Source organism: Balaenoptera borealis (genome assembly GCF_965194805.1).
Source record: "Balaenoptera borealis genome assembly, chromosome: 13".
Taxonomy (NCBI): domain Eukaryota; kingdom Metazoa; phylum Chordata; class Mammalia; order Artiodactyla; family Balaenopteridae; genus Balaenoptera; species Balaenoptera borealis.
Genome location: NC_138870.1, coordinates 53,222,341 through 53,241,108, shown reverse-complemented (window position 1 = coordinate 53,241,108; position 18,768 = coordinate 53,222,341). Strand labels below are relative to the sequence as shown.

The following is an 18,768-nucleotide window of genomic DNA, read 5'->3' as shown; positions in this document are numbered from 1 at the left end:
GAGATTCGTGCATACTGTGCATATGGTCTTAATTTTGAATTCCCAGCAAGGTCACTGTAACTCTACCCTGTCCTCTCTTTTTGTTCTATGACTCAACACATTTGGGACACACAGGTTTAGAATTGCTGCCCTAAGCAGCTTAGAGATCTAAGTTCTGTTGTCCTGTCCAGAGGGAAAACACAGAGTGGGAGAGGAGAGATGGATCAAAAGACGTTAGAGGCCAGAAAGACAACAGACCAGAGTAAGAAGGAACAGGGCAAAAAGTCCTAGAATAACTTCTATCAATGGTCAGGGAGCCTCTGAGTCTCCTGGCCATGTTGGTGGTCAGCTTGCTCTAAGTAGACTTTAGTAGACTTATACTCATTCACTATGTGAGGCGCTGAGGATTGAATGGTACACAGACCTTGCCCTCAAGAAACTCAGAATGGGAAAGAGAACTGATACATAGACAAACAAGTAATTGCAATATAAAATGATAGGAACTATGCTGGGAAGGGTAGCACCTAGAGGGAATTATGAAAGAGATGACCCTGCTTGAGAGGGAGGGGCTCAGGAAAGAGCCCTTTTGTTTTATCCAACAAAGAGCACTTTGCCTTAGTTTTTAAAGGATAAGCAGGAGTTTGCTAGGTAAACAGCAGTATACATACAGAAGAGTTTCCAGACACAGAAAATAATGTGCAAAGGAATGAGGTCTGAGGAAGCACAGTTTAATTATGGGACCTGAAAGTCTTTCACTAAATACACAGCAGAGTATGTATGTAGGCACTGAATGTTGAAGACTTAGGAAGAATTTTGATCATGAAGCCCCTTGTATGCCATGGTAAGAGTTTAGGACTTATCTACTAAACCACTAAAGTATTTTGTATAGGGAAAAACAACATTGGATCAGTGTTTTGGAGGGAGCGAGGAGAACTGATTGGTGAGTAGAAGATTGGCCAGAGGGTAACTCTAGTCCCATCTGTAGAAAATTTCTTGCTTACTCCATTCTTGCTCTGTTCTATTGCCCACCTGCTTCAGACTCTTTCCCTAAGTGTCCTTCCCATTGGGTGCTTTCACTTGACAGTAGAAAGTGGCTTCTATGATGTGGGGAATGGAGATGAAGGAAAGAGAATGAATTCAGTTGAAAGCCTCGATGGGAAGGTCAGGCCTAGGATGTAGCTTGGACAGCTGAAGAGGCGTGGAGTCCTCAAGGGTGGCAAAGTGGTGAAGAAACTCTTCATTTAAGGATGAGTCAGCACCGTGGGCACTGAGGTCAACTCAGTGGTAGAACTGAGTTGAAGAGGAAATACTGTGAGTTTGGTGCGAGAACCCTTGATGAATGTAAGGGATTGATCAGCAGGAAATTGACAGTGGCATGACAGCAGACATAGCCTATAAGCACAGGCTTGAAGGAAGATGGCTTTCTGCAGAAAGGGGGAGAAAAAGGATCTGGAAGTGACACTGGGTGGCTAAGAGAATGACAGCATTGTTCTGAGTCCCATGGCCATGGTGTATGGGAGGATGGTTGTCTCCATAGAAGAGGGTTCAAGGAGAGTAGTTTCACTGTGGGAAAGCCAGGTCCCATGAAGGGAAAGAGAGAGGAAAAATGGAAGGAGATATTTTTTTTTTAATTAATTAATTATTTATTTATTTATTTTTGGCTGCGTTGGGTCTTTGTTTCTGTGCGAGGGCTTTCTCTAGTTGTGGCAAGTGGGGGCCACTCTTCATCGCGGTGCGCGGGCCTCTCACTGTCGCGGCCTCTCTTGTTGCGGAGCACAGGCTCCAGATGCACAGGCTCAGTAGTTGTGGCTCACGGGCCTAGTTGCTCCGCGGCATGTGGGATCTTCCCAGACCAGGGCTCGAACCTGTGTCCCCTGCATTGGCAGGCAGACTCTCAACCATTGCGCCACCAGGGAAGCCCCGGAAGGAGATATTTTTAAAAAACAACTATTTATTCTTTTTCTTCATTATGATGGTTAATTTTGTGTGTCAACTTGGAGAGTGTTTTTGGTTGAGATTAACATTTAAATTGGTGAACTATGAATAAGCAAATTGCCCTCCATGATGGGAGTGGGCCTCATCCAATCAGTTAAAAGCTTGAATAGAACAAAAAGACCAGCCTTCCCAAGCAAGAGTGAATTCTCCAGCAGAAACCTTTGGATGTCCTGAACCACTGGCTCTCCTGGGTCTCCTGCCTGTCAGCCCAGACTACAGATTTTGGAGTGGTCAGCCTCCATCATTGCATGAGCCAATTCCTTATAATAAATCTCTATCTACACATCCTATTGGTTCTCCTTCTCTGGGGAACTCTGACTAATACATTTATCTGTCAGATTTTTCCTGTAGAGTATTTCACACAACATCAATCTATGGAGAGACTGGGGATTTAGGAGAGTTTGTTTACAAAGCAGCAAAGGTTCCAGAGGGCAGAAGGCAAAAATTTTAGAGGGAAAACAACTGTGGGTGGTCAATTAAGTCTTTGGAATAAGTGACAATGCATGGAAACTAGGAAGTTTGGGTGATGAGAAGCCCCATGATATCTAACTAAATTACTGATCTTCACACTAGAAATTGCAAACCCCAGGAGAGCTTGGAAAAATTCCAAAGTTGTGTAATCGAGATGCTGCTTGCAGCCTCTTCTGATGCATGTCAGGAGGCAACTCCTGTCTGCCTCTTTAGGTCACTTCCAGAAGCCACGGGGCTGAGACCTACTCTCTCAGCACAGGGACTGTGGTGCATCAGGGCCTAGGTCTTCAAAGACCCTTGACTCCTCCTTTTCTTCTCTGAACAGCTAGTTCAGATATGTTCATCTCTGTGGCATTCTGGAAGAGAAGGTTCTTCTTCACCTTCCTAAACATAACACTCCAGTGGTGTGCATTCCTGCTTAAATCTCTCAGGGAGAGGAAGCCACCTTGTGGTGTCCATATTTTACAGCCACAGGAGACAACTGTCCCTTTCCTCAGTTGGCCTGCAGCAAGGCTGTGTCTACCATCTCCTCTTCCATCAGAACTCAGCTACCTGGAAAAATGTGGCTCACTGTGACCATCCACCGGCACACTGGTGATTAGATGACCCCTCTTTAGGATGCCTAAAGGACTCTGCTAACCCCTGATTTTTCCTGCATAGTCTATCACAGTGTCTGAAACTTCCACCATTAGTGATCACTTTTCAGTGACGGCAAGAAAAACTCCTTCTTGGTCTCTATTCCCCAAGCCTATAATATCAGGAGGGGAGCCATGAATTAGGGATGATGTTTGATTACACCTAATTATCTTTTCTCCTTAGGCCCATTCAGAGAAAAATCAAACTTATTATTTGCCTCAATTGCTCTGTTTTCTTTTTGATAGAAAGTTTAGTAATGCTTAGTAATAAAGATGATGTTTTATCTAGGTGTCTCCGGTATTAACAAGTTGTCTATTATTCACATTCTTATAACGATATATTTTATCAATAATACTTCTCAAATATGCAAGTGTATAGTACCATCAGCAATATTATATAAAACCTTCTCTATACAAGGATAATGCAGTTCATACATCCCAACGGGACTTACTTTTTTTTTGGGGGGGACTTACGTTTTAAGAAGCCTCCTATGAACACCTTCCCATGTGCACATGCCATTGCTCATCTCATCATCATTATCACCTCAGTGCCCTTCCTGTTGCTTTGATGCTGGGCCATCATCTTCAGGGCCAAGAAGTGCAGGTTACTATTAAAATGTAAAAGATGAATAATCAAGTCATTATCAATTACTAAAAGCTTAGAAGTAATTAGGTTTATCAAATTTGATCAGGAAGCAGTCAGGAGTTGAGGGACTAGGACCCAAGAATGGTGAGTACACTTTGCTGAGGAATGGAATAAAAGGAGAGTGAAAAGACTGCATGCCTGGAGTTCTTCCAGTGGGGATGGATGTGGCGATGCCTCACAGGAAGGCCTCTCCAGAGCCAGAGCTACATGAACACCCAAGTGTAAGTGGGGTTTCCGTTTGGCTAGCGGGCCACTTGCACTGGAAGAGATGGAGCTAGACCTGGAGCTGGGAAAAATGAGAGTCATCTTCTTCCCTGTTCTGCCTGGAACCAGAAGCTTCATTAACTTAAATGAAGTTTTGCTGTCTGGGGTAGGGAAGAGGACAGCAAGAAGAGTCAATATAGGCACTATGGTTGAACACAGAAAATATGCACTGTTTTTAAAGGTTTGAGTTGGAGGTTTCTGAGACAGAGTAGAATAGAAATTGAGAAATAAAAATAAAGTGGTAGAAAGGAAGAAGACGGACATAATAATGCTGATGGTTAGGGGTACTGTGAATGGGGGCCCGGACGGTGCGGGAGAGAGAGAGAGATTCATCACCACAGGCCTAAAGAGTTCAGATAAAATCCCAGCAGCTCAGAAGCTTCTCAGGTATATACACAAAATGGAAGTCTTAGAAAAGATACATTTATCTGAATGGAAGACCAGAATTGACATGGTGGTCATTTGACTAAATGAAAGCACTGCAGGGTATTTTGTGGTGTATCAGCCCAGCAAGAAAATAAACAGTGATCTATTTGATGTTCTCTTTTCTGACTCATCTAGTTCTCTGATAAGACATCTCTTCATGGAAAACATAATCTCATGGCTAAGAGTGCATCTCAAAAACATTTTCCTAACTTCATATAATTTCTAAGTGAATTTCCCCAATCTATACACATAAAGAATAAGAGGTATGGGAATAAACTACTTTGATCTGCTGCACTTAATGGTGATTCAATTGATTCTACCATCTCTTACTTAGTGGATGTATTTCTTTGGTTTTATGTACCCCAAGCACCATCCCTTTTAGCACTAATAAAAATTTTAGAATAGTTCAGGAAGGTATTCTATTCCTTGTAATTTGGAGCCATGAACACTAATTACAGCTATTATATTGCATATAATATATTATTTTCATGCAATGATACAAATAATTATCTTTTATAGAACATTCCTTTAGGGAAGCTCAAGACTTAGACAGCCAAAGCACTGAATTAGCTGAATTAAACATGCATGCAAAGATCTAACCAAAAGGAGACTCTGGAAGGGTTTATACTAGAAAAGGATTAACCCTCAACCCCACTCCACAAAAAGTGTGGTAAATGTGCCCATCAAAAGTTGGCATAACCAGTTTAATGCAGTCGGGAAATATCTTAGACTTAGTATCATAGAGAATCCATAAACTAGAGGGAAAAATAACTTAGAAAGTTAGAAAGAAGTTGGGAGGTGATCTGGCACAGCTGCCTGGCTTTATGAAGACAAGGTATTAATATTTTTACTTGGCAGATGAGGAGACTGAGGTCTGAGCCCACCCAGCTAGTTAATGGCCAAGAATGAATTCAATCCTATGTTCTCATCTTTGGTACGTGTTATCTAGAGTTAATAAAAATTTTTTTAAATTTATGATATTTTAGAAAAGCAGAGCCAAAACCTTAATATATTAAATGAGAGAATTCAGAAGGGAGATGCAGGGGAAATAAATACTTACTCTTATTGAAAGCATAACATAGAAATGTATGGCTATATGACCTAGCATAGGAGACCTTGGGGAAAGAAAAGTTTTCTTCAATTATGGTGTAGGAAAAGGAGGTAGAAAATATTTTTAAAATCGGCTTTTCATGATCTGTGTTCATCTTTCAAATTTTTCTTCTATATTATTTCACCTAACCGCAAATACTTTCACAGAAGCACAATAGAGCTCTTCGCTAAGAGATCAAACAATTTGGCATTGCTTTTCTCTATTACAACCGCATTGCCACTGAAAGTTTCCCTAGGCTGTCGAGAGAAAGTATGTTTCCCTCTTTCCATATGGCACAAATATATTTAATTCACATTCTACTATTTATTATATGTTTTAAGATATAATTGATGTTCAATAGGATGAAAGAATTATGAACAAAATGACATATTCTCTTTCCTGTTATACTGTGATAGAAAGATCAGATTTCTTCTTTGCTTAAAAAATTTTTAATATATTAATCAAAATAGATGGGATAATTTTCTTCTTTGTTTTAGGATGAATTTCATATTTCACTTTTCCTTTGGGAAGCTTGGAAACTGAAATATGCTTTGGAGTAAACTTCGTAAGACTTACTATGGAGAGGACAAATTAAATTAATGTATAAGACTTTTAATAAATTAATTTTTATTGAAATATAGTTGATTCACAATATTATATTAGTGTCAGGTGTACAGCATAGTGATTCAGTATTTTTGCAGATTATACTCCATTATAAGTTACTACAAGATAATGGCTATCATTCCCTGTGCTATACAGTATATCCTTGTTGCTTATCTATTGTATACATAGTAATTTGTATCTGTCAACCCCATACCCCTAATTTGTCCCTCCCCACCTCCCTCTCCCCTTTTGTAACCACAAGTTTGTTTTCCATATTTGTGAATCTGTTTCTATTTTACATACACATTCATTTGTATTATTAGATTCCACATATAAGTGATATCATATAATATTTGTCTTTGTCTATTTCACTAAGCATAATATTTTCTAGGTCCATCCACATTGCTGCAAATGGCAGAATTACATGCTTTTTATGATTGAGTAATACTCCATGTTTTACATATACTACATCTTCTTAATACCATCATCTCTTGATGGGCACTTGGGCTCCTTCCATGTCTTGGCTATTGTAAATAATGCTGCTATGAACATTGGGGTACGTGTATCTTATCGAATTAGTGTTTTTGTTTTTTCTGAATATACACCCAGGAGTCGAACTGCTGGGTCATATGATAGTTCTATTTTTAGTTTTTTGAGGAACCTCCATACTGTTTTCCATAGTGGCTGCACTAATTTACACTCCCACCAACAGTGCAAGTGTTCCCTTTTCTCCACACCTTTCCAACATTTGTTATTTGTGGTCTTTTTGATGACAGCCATTATGACAGGAGTGAGGTTATATCTCACTGTTGTTTTGACTTGCAGATAAAGTACAAATCTTTTATCTTCACAACTAAAAAGGTTTGAACTGACCAAATATTATAAGACTAAGAAGACATGGAATGATCTTCTGGACAAAAAGAATCAAAATTATAGGACTTGAAGCAACTACAAAGATGATCTCCTTTCCCTTACATAGAATTACAACTGAATATGAGGCTTTTTGATTTAAACGCAGGAAAATATATGCTACCCTGAGAAAATTTTCTTGCATTTCCAGTTGGAAATGAAAGCAGTTGAAGGAAATAAAAAGTGCTCATCAATGGAAATTTTAGTGGACTAATAGAGTATCTCCATGAATAATTTACATATGCTGCCTATTCAAGATATCTTTGAACCAAGATGATGCGCTAGGTAAAAATTTTCTTCTCCTCAAATGACTCTAATTATTTTAGATTGAATAAGTCTTGCTTCATGATAGAACATTAAAGAAAACCAGAATCTGATTCTCAACAAAATCTCAGACATCAGTTAATACAGCTTGCATTATTACATTATTTACATTTAAATTCACAAAGCATTTCCTTGAATTTTTATGTCTTTTCGTTTCAAGGCATCGCTCTTCTTGATAATCTTATCTTGGTGAGGTACGAAGTGTATCATTTCATCCATTGCATAGGTACAGAGAGTTTAGGCAATTTGCTATAACTAATTCTAGATTATAATGTTCTCTTCTTCCTAACACATCATGTCTTTCTAATAAGGAGGGTTTTTCAAACTGGGGACATGAAGGTCATAGGTTAATCTAATACACACATATAAATAAAAATATACATTCTGGATCTTTTGGGTGGCTACTTTATAACTGAACACTCTGATAAAGTTTCAGGGCTCAAAATTATCTTGGTGTTTTCATTTATGCTGAGAGAAGGTCAAAAGATTTTAAGGCTTGTTGTAGGAAAAAGGCTTGTGATAGTTGAATCAGAGGCAAGCATACAGAGTCAACACAAGGTCAGAACTGCCAGCGCTATGCCACATTCAAGTTCCTGCATTATAGGAATCTGTATCACATGCATTTTAGGAGCTGATGTACTGGGCAGCTTATAATTAACAGCAAGTAGGGTAGTAAATAAACGATGAGCAAATATTCTCATTGTGATTTCAGTAACAACTGGATCAAATATCAGTGTAATGCAGATTTTAATAACACAACAAAGCTAATTTAAATTGAACTAAAAGGATTTATATAATTTAATTGAGAACAAATTAAAATCGACATTTGAGGAATGAAGGTTGGCAGGGTAATATATGTGAAGTGATATTATTCTGAGCTAGCCAACAATGACATTTTTAAAGACAATTTTGTCCATTCTACTTTTGTGAACAAGTATCTCTGTATTGGTATCATGAAGTTACAATACAAATATGGATCGAATCTAGAAATGGCCAAGACAGACAATCTTTCTGTTATTAACTTCAACATTGTTGATTTGTTTTCAGCAAACTACATTTATTACATTGAATTAATCTTTGAAAGTTGATGCACTGAATGAGTAGAGCTCTTGAGAAGCAAATCAACTATATTTTGTCTTCCATTGTTCCTTAAAATATATTTGGTGGGGATGAACGTTCCCTTCTGTGAGATGATGCATGAGACCAGGGCTAGCCCCATAGCATATTATAGTCCATCCACTCACTCAAAATAATAAAAAACCATCTGGCCACTTTAAAGTGCAAACACAGTCTTAATTTTGTATTTACAGGGGGCTTCCGTGGCTTCTTAGTTCAAGAGGAATTTCTTCTGTTTTGTCAAGAAAGGGCAGTTTCTTTAAGACATGGTGTCTACTTTGTGGGAGAGGGAATCTCTCTTCTGCTGGTTCTTTAATACTATTTTGTTTTAGTAGGGTCCTTATCTTTGCCTGCTTTCTTCCTCTCTTCACAAAGCCTACAAGGGCCACCACTTGAAGATCCTCCCTTTTCCCTAGAAGTGGAACCTTCCCAAGGGTGCCCTCTGTCATCCTAAACACTTTTAGGCCCTTTCCTTTACCCTTCCCACCTCCCACCCCCACCCCAGTGGCCAGAGCTCTGATCTACGAGACCACACGCCAACGCAGGGTAATTCTCCTTGAGGGAAGGACTCTCCCTCTGGGTGTGTCCTCATTGGTGTTACCCATGTTCCAGCATGACTGCAACCCCAAACCTGCTGCAGTGGCTTCTACATTCTGCAGTCCCTACAATCTTATTCCAGCTGTGGGCTCTAGGACAATGGCTGCTCGTCTCTGATGTTAAATTCCTCATTTAGGTGTACAGTACACTGAATAAATCTGTAGTATTTTCTGTCTTCTAATTGGGCAGTAGGCAATGGGTGATTTTGTTTGCTTTCCTTGTTGATCTGTGTGGTTTTTGAAAGTTGTTTAAAAGAGATTAAAATTTATGTGACTGCCATTATCCTATGGAAACTCAAAGGCTCCAATTATCTTTGAGAAGAAAAATAACCATAATTTAGAAAGATCAATTGTTAAGAATGTATGCTTTCTCAAATCATTCCCACACCCTTTTATTTAATCTTCAGAGAAAATTAGTCACTTCAACATGAGTAAATCAAAACAGATGGTTTTATGGTTATTTTAAAATGATATTTCCTTCACCCTCTGTTTTACACGTACTTTAAAATTTGTATCTAATCTACGAAATGCTGAAAGTTACCTGGTGTTAATTAGTTGTGATACAGTGTTTAATGAATTTGAGGGTCACTCATTTGGAGAAGATCAGAGATAGAATTCATGGAGCTTTCTTAATTACTGACTGCCCTTGCATAAAGAAAAGAGATAGAGACCCTCTTAAAAGCTGCTTTTCTCCTGGTTGTCTGAGAGATGAAATGCTATTACAAACTGCAAAACTTTAAGAGTTCATATGTTTGAATTATTTCAGCATGCATTTTCAGTTCTAGTGTAATCCGAGGCTCAATATATTTTTCTTGGAAAGTGCAATTTTTTTTTAAAATAAATTTTTATTTATTTATTTTATTTTTGGTTGCAGTGGGTCTTCATTGCTGCGCGCGGGCTTTCTCTAGTTGCGGTGAGCAGGGCTACACTTCATTGCGGTGCGGTGGCTTCTCTTGTTGCGGAGCCCGGGCTCTAGGCACGTGGGCTTCAGTAGTTGTGGCTCACGGGCTCTAGAGCGCAGGCTCAGTAGTTGTGGTGCATGGGCTTAACTGCTCTACGGCATGTGGGATCTTCCCGGACCACGGCTCAAACCTGTGTCCCCTGCATTGGCAGGCAGATTCTTAACCACCGCGCCACCAGGGAAGCCCGGAAAGTGCAATTTTAAAGCTATTACTATAACTAGGCATTATATTTTTTCAAATCTAATTCTATACTCAGTGTATGCTAAAGTTCCATTGACATCAAAGTAATTTAATTTTGAATTTATGCAGGGTCTTTATCAAAATCTATTGTTCATTAAAAAAAAAATTACTTGAGTCTAACTGAAATCAAAAGATGCTTCAAAATCCATTTAGCTTTTTAAAAATAACTTAATGTAGCTTTAACCTTAATAATAATTTTACTATTTAAGATTGGTTTTGTTCAGAGATTATTCTCATAGAGCGCGAAAATGCCACTTATTCTCTAGTGTCTTTTGTAATCATTTGAAACACTAAAAAATATTCAGAAGAGTATCACTATAATCAAATGTTCTATTTATACTGTCTTCTCCTCCAAGAAAATTAGAATTTCCTTATCATAGAAGAAGCTGTTTGATATTCTCTAATAATCACCGAACAGTTCAAATCAATAAAAAGCTATTGACTCAGCACCTTATGTGTAAGGTGCTGCAAAGGATAGGACAGAAGTAACATATGCCTTACTTTAAGACATTTATAGTTTAAAAGAAGATAATCAAGGATTTAACCAGTTAAAAAACATATGAATATGAATCTTACCATAATAAAGGGAGAACTAATATATTAAGGAAGTACAAAAGAGATACAGATCATCTCTGAAAAGGGAGATTAGGAAAGGATTTAAAGAAAGGTAAGCAGTATAGAATAATGATTAGTAAAGAGCCAGACTTACGATTTAATTTCTGCTACAACACTTACTAGCTGAAGAATAGTATTAATCAAACATTTATTAAATGTTCACTACTTGGCAGCACTATGCTAAACACTGTACATGTTATCTTTTTTAGTCCTATTATTAATTCTAAAATATTATTATTATAATATCAGATTTACAGATGAGAAAACTGAGGGTTGAAGAAGTTAGGCAACTTGTTCAAGTTCACACAGGTAGTGCCAAGATTTGAAGCCAGAAGCTGGGCTCTTAACTGCTACAATCTACTGCCTCCCTTTCCTAAGTGTAGATAAGTTGGCGTCTTTGAGCCCTAATTTCTTTGTTTTTAAAGTGGGGATAAGAAGACTAATGTCACTGGTTTGTTAAAGATTGAGTGAAATCGTTTGGAAAACCTCTAGTCCAGTACATGGAGTAATTGCTCAAAAATGGTTGCAAAAAAATTATTGACAGTTTACAAGATAATAAAATTTGGGATGGAGCTTGAAGAATGCATGAGGTGCAGGTAGGAAGGGAGGTCAGTGAAAAAGTTGGAAGTACACAAAACAAAGAATGAAGAACCAACATGTAACTGGAGCACAGGTATGGTTAGGGATTGATAAATTGATACCTTCCTGAGTAAAGTCTTGTGTCAGTTAGGAATATTAATATTTCAAGTGTTCAAAAAACCATCTCAACCGACTTAAACCAAAATGGAAATTAATGGGTTGAATGGTCCTGGGGGAGATCCTCTGGTGTAGGTTCAGCTTGATCTAGAACTCCAGCACCATCACTGATCTAATTTTCTAGCTCTGCTTTTTCTATGTGTGCTCTATCTGCAGGCAGGCTCTTTTGACTGGAATAAAAAGGCTGCAGCAGTCCTAAGCCTCATATTATCATAGCACCAAGCCTAGCAAAAGAGAGTCCAGCATATGCAGCAAAACTCCTGAGGTTCCCTTTGATTTGACAAGATTGAGTTTTCTGCTTTACTTTCTTTTGTTTTCCCCAACCCTAATAAGAGTGTCAGAGGAATGGGGTATTCAGAATCTAATTCTGTAACTGGGAGTGGAGTAAATCTCAGCAAAACAGATGACTAAAAATAGGGGATATGTGTTCTCTCAAAAGAAAATCAGGTACTTGTACAAGGAATGAGGGGGGATGGATAGAAGAACCTTATAGGTCTTTAAGGCAAACTGATAGTGCACTTGACGATAGAGAATCATTGAAGAAGGTTTTAATTTTACTTATTTTATATATTTTTTTAAACGGAGGAGTGATATGGTTGGAAGCTTTATGAAGAGTGATCTTGTAACAGTGTGAGGCTTTGTTTAATGGGAGAAGCTTGGAGGACTGGAACTAGGAAGCTATTTAAATATGGGTGGGTGGTAATAAGGATGTGACCTAGCATGGTAGTGGGAAGTAAAAGAGAAAAATGTGAAATAGATATTCCAGAAGCAGAGACCACAAAGTTTTACAAGTGATCAGATGCAGTGTACCTGATAATGTGCATGAAATGATTATTGATCATCTGTTGGAGTTAGATTATAAAGATGAGACAGCTAAAGATAGACCTTGGGGAACTAACTAAATTTAGGTTGCAAGACAAAGAAGAGCCAAGAAGGAGGAGCCAGAGGAAAAAGAAGGGAATCAAAAGCCAATCATGTCAAAACCAGGAGCATGGGATCTAGAATCAAACAATCTTGGACTCAAATACTGGCTCTACCACTTACTTATGATCTTGAGAAAATTCATCTCATTTTGGTTCAATTTTCCTAACCACAAATGAGGGAAACAACTCAGGGACTATTTCATATTTGGCTGAGATTAAATGAGATCATATATGGAAAGTGCCCAAGGAGGTGCACTGAGTAGTAACTGCTCAAACATATTAGCTATTAAAAGAAATACAGGCATATCTTAGAGATATCGTGGGTTCAGTTCCAGACCATCACGACAAAGTGAATAAGGCAATAAAGCAAGTCGCCTGAATTTTTTGGTTTTTCAGTGCATATAAAAGTTCTGTTTACACTTCACTTTATACTATTAAGTGTGCAATAGCATTATGTCTAAAAAAAATGTACATACCTTAATTAAAAAATACTTTATTGTTAAAAAATGCTATCAACTGAGACTTCAATGAATTGAAGTAGTAACATCAAAGATCACTGATCGCAATTCACTATAACAAATATAATAATAATAATGAAAAAGTTTAAAATATGAAAATTACAAAAATAGTACAAAGACATGAAATGAGCAAATGCTATTGGAAAAATGGTACCAATAGACTAGCTTGATGCACGGTTGCCACAAACCTTCAATTTGTAAAAAATACAGTATCCTGAAACTCAATAAAGTGAGGCACAATAAAATGAGGTATGACTAAACAGTAGAGATTTTCAGAAAGGGGATGATCCACACTATCAACTGGAAGAAAAAGATGAAAAAAGCCATGTGATGATTTATAGACGTGATTTTCAACAGGACAATTTCTGATAGGCTTAAAGTCATACTGAAGATGATTTAGGGTGTTCTGAAGACTAGAAACTTCTTATTGATGACTATGAGTTGTGAATTAATGTCATTTGCAACAATAAGATAGAAATTAAGTATGATGAGCTGACATGAATTCATAATAACAGCTTAAGTATCAGAATTTCAGTGATAATTTCAGTAGAAATGAATAACAAAATTGTAATAGCTGTTGATGTGCATTATAAAACTACTTTGGGTTAATATAATTTAATAATAAAATAGAATGAAATAACAATTGACATAGAATCTCTAAGTCAGTGTTTGCAGCATGAAACTTGGACAAAAATTCGGAACTGCTGACTTAGAATATCTGGGGTAGGCCTTGAAATCTATCTTTTAAAGGCACTCTCCAGATTATATGCACAATAGATTTCGAGACCTACTACTCTAATGCAGTAGCATAGTAGCCCACATAAAGTAACTAAAAAACAAATTTAGTGAGTAAATGATTTCAAAGAACTGCTACCCAGAGGCTGTTTCCTCATTAAAAAGCTGTCATTAAATGCAGAGGATCACCAGCCCCAGAAGCTCCAAGAAGAGCAAAACATTGACATTAGGTCTATATCTTGGATCAGTGTAGGATTGTTACATTTTAATTTATATGAAATATTCTACTCCTACCATGATTATTACTGGCTACCATATTTTGAGCCTTTTTTTAACAAGGCTATTAAACACTTCATATGCATTATATCACTGAATCATCTACACAGTCCTAAAGAACTATCAATGTTTGGTAGTGCAAACAAAGGCTTAGAGAGTTAAAACTTAGTAATTTTCCTTCCTTGCCCAAGATCTCACAGCTAGTAAGTGGACAAACACAGAGAGATCTTACTCTGGAGCTTAAGCTATGAACCCCTGTGCCATACTATCTTGCATTCTGTCAGAAACAACAGAGTCAAGGTCCAGAAGAGCAACAAGTAAATAAGTCACTAAACACAGAGAATTTCCACATAGGAAGGGATTTTGCAACACTCTTGACAAAAATGAACCTTTTGGGGGCTTTGGGTTCCTTTTATTTGGAACTCTCTGGGTTTCCTGGATCTTGATGCCTGTTTCCTTCCCCAGGTAAGGGAAGTTTACAGCCATTATTTCTTCAAATAAGTTTTCTGCCCTTTTCTCGATCTCTTCTCCTTCTAGGACCTCTATAACATGAAAGTTAGTATGCTTGATATTGTCCCATAAGTCCCCTAAGCTATCTGCACTTTTAAAAATTTTTTTTTCTTTTTGTTGCTCGGATTCAGTGAGTTCCACAACCCTGTCTTTGAGTTCACTGATCCTTTCTTCTGCTTCATCTAGTGTAACGTTGAACCTCTCCGGTATATTTTTCATTTCAGTTATTGTATTCTTCAGCTCTGTGACTTCTATTTGGTACTTTCGTGTATTTTCTGTCTCTTGGTTGAAGTTCTTACTGTGTTCATCCATTCTCCTTCTGACCTTGGTGAGCATATTTATGAGCATTACTTTAAACTCCTTAACAGATAAATTTCTTATCTCCATTTCATTAAGGTTTTTAAAAATGAGATTTTATCTTGTTCTTCTGCTTCAAACATATTCCTCTGTTTGCTCATTATGCTTGACTTGTTTATGTCTATGTATTAGGTGAAGCAGCCACCTCTCCCAGTCTTGAAAGAGTAGCCTTGTGTAGAAGATGAAACTTATCATTTAACCTTCTCCTAACTCTTGGTTGTGTCTCAAACTTTTATGATTGTCCAAGCCACCTATTTTATTTTTCATAGCTCCCAAGGCCTGTCAGTTTCCCAAAGAAGAAGATCACAATCAGCACCTAGATTCAGGCTGATTGGAAGCCAGACCCTCAGGCAGCAGTATTTTTAAAGCATACAAATATATATCAGTCCTGTGGGACTGCAAGTGAAAGCCCTGCTGGCCACCAGAGCCAGGCGATCTGGAGGTGTCCCCTGGATGACAGTCACAAAAACTGGGGCTCTAGATAAGTGTATAAGCTACTTTCTGGGCATACCAGTAAGCAGTATTGAGGCAGAGGGAGAATGCAAAGATAGCGTTCCCCCCAGCCTACGTTCCCTGAGAGCACCTCAATAGGCCTCTAGAAGTGTGTGCAACATGAAGCCTCCACCTCAGGCTGAAGCTCCAGGACAAGCAAATCAGCTTCTTTTCCAGTGCCCTGGGTGGGGGTGGTAGACTGCTGAGAACTGTCTCTCTGATTGTTACAGTCCCATGAGACCCAGGAACAAAAGTCCTCCTAGCCATCAGAGCCAGGTGATCCAGGTGTGCTCCTTGGGTGGCAGCCACAAAAACCAGGGTACCAGACATAAAAAGCAGGACACCAGACATGTGTGAAAGTTGCCCTGAAGAAAGGGTTCTATTTGTGCTCAAATGACTAGCACCCATAGTCTCTACCTTCAAAGGGCTTAGTCTACTGAGATCCAATCTACATACACAAAGCATTTGTGAGAAATTACATATTATTTTTTTCATAAATACTAAATGAAATTGCAGAGTAAATAAGAGCTGGAGGAACAGAGAATAAGAGTGCTTTGAATGAGATGATTTTAGAAGGTCTTCTCTGAGCACTTTGGCAAAATAATTTTAAAACATTCCTGCCACCCATATGCTCCAGAAGATATCTGGGTTGTGTCAAGGAGAATATATGGTCCCTTTTGAAAGGTTTCATTTGCTGGCAGAACATTGAGCTCTTAAGATTGGAAATTAAGACTGTACAACTGAATTTGATCCAAAGTGAAGTAATACACTGCTGCATTTTTGTAACTTTGTGACTTGTGAGGTTGCATATATGTCTTTTAGGCCAGTTAATACCTTCTGAGTACTCTCCAAGTTGACATTTTTCCTTAGAATTTTCTCCCTATGAAGACAATCCAGGTCTGTGCATGTTCTGTGGCTAAGTTTAATCAGCTTGCTCTCCAAGTTAGATGAAAATGGTTAAAGATATGATTGTGATTATCTTCTCCTGAGTGCTACATACTCCATTTTATGGCTAATAAACCACCCAGTGGGTCAATTTTCTTGGAATATGATATAATGATTAAGAGTTGTGTCTCAACTCTGACTGTAAAGAGGTTACTTCAACACTCTGAACTTTGAGTTCCTAATAACAATTGGGAAAATAAGAATATCTACCTCTATAAGGTATTGTATAGATGAAATGAAATAGTTCATGGAAAACACTTAGCAAACTTCCTGGCATATAATTAGTGCTTAAAATATTACTATTATCATTGTTAATGGAAGAGTACCAAGCTTCTCACCCTGGGCATTCTTGCTGCTGATCCTTTCTTCATGCTCTTCCTTCTCTGTGGTACATCCTAATTCTTGCTCTTAGTTCACTTAATATTCCAGGCATCCAAAGATTACTCAAGTTGCATTATGAATTTTCTTTCAAAGATTACTCAAGTTGCATTATGAATTTTCTTTCAGCTGCTTTTTCCTTTGTATGATCTCTGCTTGCATTTTCAATATCAAGTGTGGTACTTAAATGTAAGGCCTCTGGAGCTAGACTACCTGGGTTTGAATCTTGGCTTCCCACTTACTGGCTGGATGACCTTGGTTAATTTAATTAACCTCCCTGTGTCTTCTCTGTATAATGGGCATAAAAATAGGAACTATTATTATCTATCTCATAGGGGTGTTGTGGAGATAAATTAAAACAGATGAATTAGAACAATGTCTCATAAGTAATAACTACTAAATGTATACTAACTATAACCATTACTTTACATTTTTATATGAATTTCTTCTTTAATTGGTTCATATACTAAGTCCACATTATCAATTATACTATAAACTTCTTGAGATCAAGAACCATTGCTCATGTAACATTTACAGTACCCATCACAGCAATGGGTACACAGTAGATGTTCAATATTTGTTGACTGAGTGAGGTCAAGCAAAGTTATATGTAAATTATTGAGAGAAGAAGAGAAACACCCACATACTGAGCACCACTTACCTGCATCATATACATCTTATCAATTTATCTTCATAGCACCTTTGTGTGTGGAAGCTTTTTCTTCTACGTAAATAGGGTTTGTATGAAAATGAAATAATATTGCATGTAAAGTGCTCATCATAATGCTAGGCATGTAGAAAGTTAAATCGATGGCCTGAGGTCAAACAGCTAGTAAGGAATGCAACCAGGGATTGAAACTATGTCTTTGGGTTTTACTAACTCTATTATGCCAACAACTGCCAAAACATTACTTTGAAAAAAAGGCTTTGAGTTTATGGTGATGAGGTGGGGCTCTTAATAAATCTGTTCCAGAAAAACTGTTTTAATATTCTGCTGTTGTAAGATGATCTACAGATAAGGAGCTGGTTATTGGATGAATGATAGGGTCAGAGAAAAAAGCAATGAATTAGGAGCCAGGATCTAGTTCTTACCTTGGATTTGCCTTTTATAACTATTTGTGATTGAACCTTCCTTCAGTTTTCATCTGTAAAAGAGAAGGGTAAATTAGAAGAGAAAGCATCTCTAAGCTCCTTTTAACATCTAACATTCAAAATTATGACCTTAGTATAGAGAATCTTAAGATGTGGCACTCAATAGTCTAAGAAAAAAATTTCCTTGTTTTGGGCAGTCAGGGTAGAACTTCTTCCTATTTTCAGGAAGAAGCTGAAAAAAAAAATGCTTTGAACTACATGTTTGAGTGAGATTTTTTTTTGTCAGTATGTATTGCTGTTTCTGCCATGCTATCCTTAGTTGCATGGATACAGGAACACTGAAATCATTCCTCATTAATTGTGAGGAGAACATTCACAGACAGTAAGGCTATTTCCTTTGCTTCCAAAAAATGCAGAGCAAACATCATCTTCCAAACCCATTTCAGGGGTTTTCTCAGATAACCATGTTAGGACTTTAGTAATGTCATATAAGGTCAAAGAAATTCACATATTATTCCAGGATAAATGAGGTGGGGTCTGTGTAATGCCATATGTCTGAAGATTGAAAATACTGTTTATCAAAGGAATATTTTAATATACATAGATATTTGATACTGGGTATATTTTTAAGATGTTCTAGGTGGGGGAATAATGCTGAGTAGAATAAAATATCCCCAAATGGAGACTAATGATCTTGCATCAAAGGCAAAGAGAGCTACAATAAAGAAAAACATCTTGTTTTTAACTCAAAGGTAGATTGAACCTGTGATTTACATTTCTATGGAATCCTTAGAATACCATTTACTAATTGTATTTGTGGGAGTCCATTGTAATAATGAATCATTAAACTCTGAACACAACAGAGAATGAAATTGCCCTGAACTAAATGTGAGATGTGGAAAATCCCTTATTTAT

The 18,768-nt window shown here is 37.6% G+C and overlaps 1 long non-coding RNA gene across 1 annotated transcript in view; it reads right to left on the bottom strand.

Annotated features, from left to right (window-relative positions):
• Positions 1-3,545: 3,545 nt before the first annotated feature.
• LOC309609598 overlaps positions 3,546-18,768 on the bottom strand; it is a 73,112-nt gene continuing 57,889 nt past the window's right edge. The window contains exons 2-3 of the long non-coding RNA XR_014233504.1: positions 17,854-17,906; positions 3,546-3,688 (exon numbers count right to left, since the gene is read on the bottom strand). This is a non-coding gene — a long non-coding RNA (uncharacterized lncRNA). The remainder of the gene's footprint in view (positions 3,689-17,853; positions 17,907-18,768) is intronic.